Genomic DNA, 8,536 nt, shown 5'->3' on the forward strand with positions numbered 1-8,536 from the left:
AAAGATATGAAAATGTATGTCCCCACAAAAGCATGTACATAAATGTTCATAGTACCACTGTTCATCATAGCCAAAAGGTAGAAACAACCCAAAGTCCAATTTCCAATGCATAGATAAGCAAAATGTGACATATCCATACAATTAATTATTATTTGGTCCTAAAAAGGAACAAAGTTCTGATACATCTACAATATGGATGAACCTTGAAAACGTTATGCTATGTGAAAAACTGAGATACAAAAGGCCTCATATAAGATTCTATTTATATGAAATGTCCAGAATAGGCAAATCCATAGATTAGTGGTTGCCTCAACTGCGGAAGCAGGGGCAAGATGGTGGTGGGGTGTTGATAGTTAAAGTGTATGGGGTTTCTTTTGGGGGTGGTAAAATGTTCTAAAATTGATTGTGGTGATGGTTGTGATGCTGATCAAAGACAGGGTTCTCTGCCCAATGCACATAACAGCCAATCTATGATGCCAGGGTTTTCAAAAGGAGAAAGAGTTTATGGTGATGTGAAGCAGTGAGAGCAGATATGGCCCATGGATCTAAAATCTGTCTCCCCAAGTCTAAGGAGTTTAGGGTTTTTATGGATCCAAACAGGGGAGATGGAGTTGTTACCATTATAATAACAAGTGTAAACCACTACAATTTACAAATGTAAAGGCGGGGGAGCTAAGCTAGAATGAAGCTAGAATAACCATTATAATAACAAGAAACTACACTGTAGTCAGTGGTTGTTCTGGGCTGACTCAAGTTCCTTCATTAACATTAGGGGTTATCTTTGTGATCATAAGACTAAAGTTAGAAAACAGAAGTGGGGCAGTCAGGAGGTTTTTACAATTTGTATTTCAGTGGGTTTCAGTAATTTCAGTTATTTCCTTTTGGCTACTCTACAATATATTAGTAAGTAAGACAAAGGCATCTATATAATGATTTAGTGATCATAATTATTTGTCAAATCTTAATTTTTTGGTTACAATTCCTCCCTTTTCTTTTTGTCCATTCCTCAATCTTGAGGGATATCTGGGCAACGACCACTCTGACTTCTTCCTGCTGGAAAGGGAGCGTTGACCTTATGGGTTGTTGTTGTTCCTGGAAAGACTGGTACCTCTGGGTATCAGGGCTTAACTGTTATAGGAACAATCCAGAGGCTGTAAATCTCTGAAAAACAAACTTAGCAAGTAAATTGAAAATTATAGGTTTGACTAAAAGGAGTCAAGGATTATGATTAGGTGATTTATACTATGTCACATTGGGGAAATAACTATTTATAGATTTTTAAATAGAGCCCAGGATGTTCCTTAGGGTTTTCAGGAACAGTGTTGGCAATATCTGGCTAGACCTGTGTCAGAGTAACCTCCAGAATGACCTCCCAATTCTATTTGAAATCTCTTAGCCATTGAAACTTTATTTTGTTTTATTTCTTTTTCCCTTTTTGATCAAGAAAGCATTGCTAATCCCACTGTGCCAGGGATGTTACCCCTGGGAGTCATGTCCCATGTAGGGCAGAAGGTAGTGAGTTCACTTATAGAGAGGCCACATCTGAGCAACAAAGAGGTTTTCATGGGGTGACTCTTAGGTATTACATAATCAGAGAAATAAATTTTGTAAGAGAAAGCTTCATGATTGAGGGCTTGACTTATTAGTATATTTCCTTTTTATGAGGCAGGGCTCATATATTCTAGAATTTATTTTCATAGTTCTTCCTGATATAGTTGAAAAGGGGTTAATTTATGTTTTCTAAAAAGAGAGTTAGTTTTAGCCCTTGCAATGTTCCTTGATTAGTTTTAGTAAATTGGGAGCTCCTTATTGCTTGAGAGAATAGCAGGAATTCCCCCAGATGGGGAGGTTTAATAGTTTCAAGCTTTCTTTCTCCAGTCCCTCAAGGGACCTTCAAAGATTTTTTATTTTATGTCTAAAACACTCTGAAATGTATCAGGGGTTTTATTAACCTGTACAGAATACCAGGATCTCATTCCTTATTCTAGTTCTATGTTAAATAAAGCTGAATTAGGTTGTTTAAATGAACCAAACAGGTTAAATTAGATAGTGTGCTATAGAAAATTAATTTTTTTTTAATGAAATAAATTTCTTTTTGGTCCCCCATAGAAATTGAAGTTTTAAAATATAGATAATATTGCTTTTCACCTTGTATTCTAATTCACCTTAGTCTTTAATTAGGTTAGCTGTATCACCTCTTCAATTGAAGTTTGATTCTCTCTTTAGCTTCTTTAACAGTTGTTGTATGGAGTTGTCTTTTTAGAATTAATGGTGCTTTTTTAGCATCTTTAGAGCCAGAGAACTATAACTTGGAGCCTCAGGTGTTGCACAGACACCCAAAGTTTCAGGGAGCTACTAGGCTACACACACAGTGGAGAGCATCTCGAAATTTAGAAATAATAATTAAAGCTTAGGAACAAATGTGACTGCTGCAAGAGCTTACAGTCTAGGCCCTAATTCCCTTATGAGTATTTGAAATGAAGCTGTTTCTAGAAATTAAAAAAACAAAACCAAAAACATTTGACAATTATTTTGAGGTTAGTAATTACAGACTACAGCTGGAGTTTTGTTCTGTTGTAACCAACAAAGCCTGAATATTAGCCCAATTTGGGTTACAGGTTGCTAAAATTGAAGCAACTAAGCTTCTGTTTTCTTTGGGTCTTCTCTATAGAGTGGGCTATTATTTTCCCAGTTATATAAATCTGATGTGGAGAATGAGATATGCATATATTCAAATCTTCTTGGGCCACCCTATTTGCCTATGCCTGTAGGCACTTGTCAGAGGGGTAGAAATTTTGCTCGTGGCTGAGCTGCTGGTTTTGGAGAGCAGACCATTTCTTCTCAGGCTCTTTTGTCTCCAGTAAAGGCGCATCAAAGGAAGAGCTAATAAAGGCTCTGTTAGCTCTTCAGACTTGAATCAGGGAGGACATTTTTCTTTTCTCCACAAGTCTTTACAGGTAAAATTTTAGATTTTCTCATGAATATTGACTTTTGAAGAGAGACAAAGGATTGAAAATACGTCATCTCATCCCATTTTTGCTTTCTTTTGCAGAAGAAATCTTATTGTAATATACAGTGTTCTTTTCTCTAGAACATTCTCAGGCCATTTCTTTCTGATTCTAAGTCACATTGAGGCCAGATTGTGTTCCAGAAATAAGCCATTTTTTTGTTTGTTTTTTCATAGGCTTACAAATAAAACCTTTCCAATTTTTCAAAATACAGCCCAGAGGGCTACCTTCAGAATTAGAATTAGAATTTACCATTTTAAAGAGTTTCAGTAATTAGGAACCAATTGGGAACAATTGAATAATACAAATGCAGTAACACAGCAATTAACAGTTAAACAGACATTGAACACTTAATTTCATTCAATACCAATTATTGTTGTATTACTTATATTTCAGGAGTACACACTACAAACTCAGGTCAGGGCCTTGAACCCTGTACAGAATAGTAAACCAGACAGGTGTAGAGACCAAAGCAAGGGGGATCGTTCTGGAAGCAGAACCCAGGACCTCAAACCCAGGTCCAAGGGCCTTGAACCCCTGTACGAACTTTTGGATCTACTTCTACTTTTGTGACCCACTCACCCAAGCAGATGTCCAGACCGGAAACTCTGGAACTGTTTCTCTCTTTGAAATTTTAAAGTACCAAGAAGCCTGGGGTGCCAGCAGGGCAGAAGAAAACCTGGTTGCCAAGCTGCTAGACTGACAGGGTCTGGCGGCCACAAAAGGCTGGATTACTGTGCTTTCCTGTACTGCTAGGGCTCCAAAACTTTGGGCAGTCAGACTCCTTATTCTTTAGGGACATCCATGTTCCATGAGAGTCAACAAATTGACACCGGTCAAACAGGGGGTTCTCTGCCCAATGCACATAACAGCCAATCTATGACATCAGGGTTTCAAAGGGAGAAGGTGTTTATTGCTGCCGGAAGCAAGGAGAACAGATATGGCCTATGGGCCTAAAATTTGTCTCCCCAGGTCTAAGGAGTTTAGAATTTTTATGGAATCAAACAAGGGAGATGGAGTTGTTACCATTACAATAACAAGTATAAACAGCTAAAATTTACAAATGTAAAGGGGAGCTAAGCTAGAACTAAGCTAGAATAACCATTATAATAACAAGTAACTACACTGTATTCAGTGGTTGTTCTGAGCTGACTCATTTCTTCATTAACATTAGGGGTTATCTTTGTGATCATGACTCTGAAGTTGTAAAACAGGATAAGGGGTACAAGTGGGGCCAGTCATGAGGTTTTTAAAATTTGCAATTCAGTGGGTTACAGTAATTTTAGATATTTCCTTTTGGCTATTTAACAACATCCTAAAAGGGAAGAAAAAGCCATCTATATAATGATTAAGTCATCATAATTATTTAACTCTTAATTTCTCAAATTTGCACAACTCTGGAAAAGGACAGGAGAAAGTAAGAAAGAGAAACAAGCCTTTTTTTTTTTTGCTGACCTTTAAGAGGTCACTTTTCTGAAGTGATATGTTTTCCCCTTTATTTTATAAAATTCTTGTAAATCTGGTTTTCTTTGACTTCTCACAGCTTCTAAATTCCAGGGAGTCATATTCTCTGGTTGAATGACTTTTAACTGATGGTTGATATTCAATGGGTTATTTGATGGTTGACAGTGAAGGCTGATTGGCTTTCATCCTGGGCAGTTTTTTCTGCCATATCATTACCCAACAGATGTGTCCTGGTAAAATGAATCTTCTCCCTGTCTTCCCTTTCCTCCCAGTGAAATGCTTAAGTTCAGGAATTTAGATTTTCCTTCAGGCTCAGAATTGCAAGGGTCTCACAGGATCAGACCAACCTCTACATAAACTGGTTTATGATGATGGCAGCAGGAAAAAAAGGGCACAGGCCACATATGGCAAAATTTTGACAACATGAACACGTTTTCACCACCCCAAAAGGAACACAACAGTATTTAACACTGAAAGTTAACAAGTTAACTTTCTTTTTAACCATATATTTGGCCAAAGACAGCTGGAAGGAGAATAAAAAGAATAATTATTTTCTATTATGTAATAGAGTCTTGTTAGCTTCTTAAGAAAATTCTCAGCAACCCTGTACTATGAGAAAGTTGTCTTCATTTTGCAGCTGAAGAAAAAGGAATTTAGAGAACTTCTGATAAATCCTAGGTTAGCCCAGCTTATCTAGTGGCAGAGCAGACATTTACAGCAGGACTGAGTGAATGAATTCAAAGCTCCTGCCTCCTGCTTCTACAAACAATAGGAGTTGCCATGTAGAACAGGCCTCACTTTTGAAAGCTGTGGGCCACGGAGCCTGTGATGGGATTTTGGGAAGTGACAGAGTGACTTTTTTCTGTTCCAGGTATTTTGTCCTCAGGAGATTTCTGTTATAATGCAAATACATACCCTGGGGAAGTACCACAGGGCCCCCTGGCACATTTTCTCCTTTGCTCGGGGGTTCTGTAGTTGGCCACGTTCCCCTTTGAGTGGACGCCTTCCCTGACTTCTTAGCTTTAGTCCCAACTAGACAGCTCTGAACCGTCTCCCATTTCTCTCAGGATCTGTGCATTTTAGCATTTTGTATTAGAGATAGAATCTTGAACCAAAGTGGACACGTCGTAGCCGAGGCTGCCTTGTTGAGAATATTGCTTTGGAGTGGAGTTCTCGCATCTGGTGGCACATTAAGCCGAATATTCTCTTAGCACTCTGGCTCCAAGTCTGTGATTCTGTAGCCCCTGTTTCTATCTTTCCTATGAGGTGGTAGAAGAAGAATGGATTCTGTCATATATACACTGTGACTTTGTGTAAATTACTTAAACTCACTGTTCTTGAGATTTCTTGTCAGAATAATGAAGATCGTTGTATTTACCTCATAGAATTGTTGTAAGGGTTAAATAGATGGGCGTTCCATTCCCTGTTTCCTCTCTGCTTGTACCCAATCCCGCAGCATGGAATATAATCCCTCCAATAAATCTGGGTGCTTCCCAGAGCCAAAATCTCTTTCCATTGAGTATTACAGCAGTACACCCAATTTTGGGGGTATTATTTAAGCCAAACGTAACTATAATTTTTGTTTTAGTTGGAATCAGCACCATTTAGCTCCAGAGGTTACCTTCCCTCTGAGACTAAGGGCAGCAGTTAAGCCTATTAAAGGTCTCTTAGGCTCCTCATTCTTCCTTTAGACATTTCAGGAGACTGAGAAGTTGAACTCCTGGGACCTCTAGCAGAAGGAAGTGGGTGTTGGAAGAGGATTTCGTTTGCTCCCTCACAACCCTCTGTCTTAATTAATCCAAGCCCACAGGGCCAAAAACACCAGATTTTATTTTAACCCAGAATCTCCTGAGCTCCCAGTAGAAGCAAGTGTGGAAAAAAACAAGATGGGGCCAATTATACAGCAACTTCACTCTCCCAGCCTCTAAACAGAGGGTGATGCCTACCTCATTGGTTGTCCTGATGACTAAGTATAAATTAGAGTCCAAATAAAGCACAAAATTCAATGCTTAGTGCTGGTAAATACCCTCCCATTTTCTAAGGCCCATATTCAGATATATAAAAAGTTATCAAAGATGTAGAGCAAGGGGAATTCTCACATATTGTTGGTGGAAGAGTAATATGGAACAGCCATTGGTTTTTTAAAGAAATATTCTGGCCGTTTCTTGAAAACAACAACAAAAACAACTAAAAATATACCCTTACCCTATGACCCAGCAAGTCCATTCTTATGTATTTACCCAAGAGAAATGAAAACATATGTCCACAAAAAGACTTGTATGAGAATGTTCATAGCAACTTGATTCACAAAAAACAAAAACTGGGAACAGTCCAGGTGTCTATTTATGGGACAATGGATGAACAAGCTGTGGTATATACAACAATACTACCCAACACAAAAAAAGATCACGCTACTGTTACACTAAACAACATGGATGAGTCTCAAAAACATGCTGAGTGAAAGAAGAGTACATACTATATGATTCATTTTATATGAAGTGCTAGAACAGGCAAAGCTAATCTATGATGGAACAGAAATAACAGTGGTTGCCTCTGGGGATGGTGGGGGTGGGAATTGAATGGTAAGGGGCCTAAGAGAACTTTCTGGAATGATGATTTTTTCTGTATTTTGATAGATAGATATCTTGGTTTACACAAGTATAGGTAGTTGTCACAGCAATATCTAGGCTGAGGTTTGAACAAACAACTAGATACCATAGTCTGGCTAAGTTGACACAGAATTAGCCCTGAGGAGACAGCTACCCAACCTCCAGCCTGCTTTGAGGAAACAGATTCCTGAACTCCAGTCTGCCCTGAGGAGCCTGCCATCCAACCTCCACCTAAAGAGATTAACCCTTCAGTGCCTGCTAACTTTATAATCACCTCCCCTGAGGAAGCAGCCCTCACTCACTCCTCTGTCTGGAGAGGTGAATCCTGTTTCATGAGATGAAACTGCAATGGAATGTCCTGAGGTAAATGGCTTGAGGGATACTTCTAATTCTTTTCATGACCCACCCCCCCACCAGTCTTTGCTTCAAGGCCTATAACTAGACTAAAGTCCCAATAGGCCCCAAAGGGTTAGGTACAAAGTGTGACCCATGAGGAAATATGCTATACTCCAAAAGCACTGCATCACCATCACCATCATCATCATTTATAGCAGCATGAATCTATTCCCTCACTACTCTACAAGTTCTTTGAGAGCAGAGACCAGTTCCCATTTTCTAGAGCACACCCTTCTGGGTTATCTGATTCTGATTTTATGGAAACTATGTTATAAACCTATAATTTGTAAATAGCTAATATCAATGCAAAAGAATTCTTATCTTTAGACCAAATAATTTGGGCGGGTGCAGGGTCAATTGACTCCCTCCCCCCATTATGGATGAGGCCAGTTTTGCCTCTTATTTGCATATTCATTTCAATATTTCTGATCTATAAATGTACTTGTTCCTTGGATTCTCCTTTGAACTAGTTGTAATGCTTTACCAGTTTCCTCATTCATGAATTAAATAACAGCTTTAACATATGTTCATATCTATACGTATATGAGGATCATGATTTTACTTTTGTTGTTGTTGCCGAAAATTATCCTTTCACACCCCAAGTGCCTAACTCTTAGTGTTGAACTCAATTGGATTCCTTCGTACACTAATTGTTTTCAATATTATCAGAAATATGTTTTCATTTCCCTTCTAAACTATACATTGGTTTTGGGTAGGGCATCATCTTACTCATTTACATTTCCCCTTCCTCTCCTCTTATACTTTCATTTCCTCCCTCCCACTCCTTCCAAGGAGTAGCGCAGTGCATCCATCCACCTCCTTTCTACCAACAGCTTCCTTTCTTTGGTGTGACATTTGCCAGAGAAGGGAAAATTGAGAATGCCTTGCTTTTAGAAAGCTTCTAAATTCCTGATTACAGTCCCGTAAGAGTGCTGCCTGTATTTTTTTTTCTATTGGCTTCCAGAATAAATGTCTTTATCCTCCTACCAATGTCTCCTTTGTTGCTGAACTAGTTTGAGAGCAGTTTTGTCACTTGCAACCCAGTGAGATGGATCCCCC

The sequence above is a fragment of the Choloepus didactylus genome, chromosome 20, assembly GCF_015220235.1.
Source record: "Choloepus didactylus isolate mChoDid1 chromosome 20, mChoDid1.pri, whole genome shotgun sequence".
In the NCBI taxonomy this organism is placed as follows: Eukaryota; Metazoa; Chordata; class Mammalia; order Pilosa; family Megalonychidae; genus Choloepus; species Choloepus didactylus.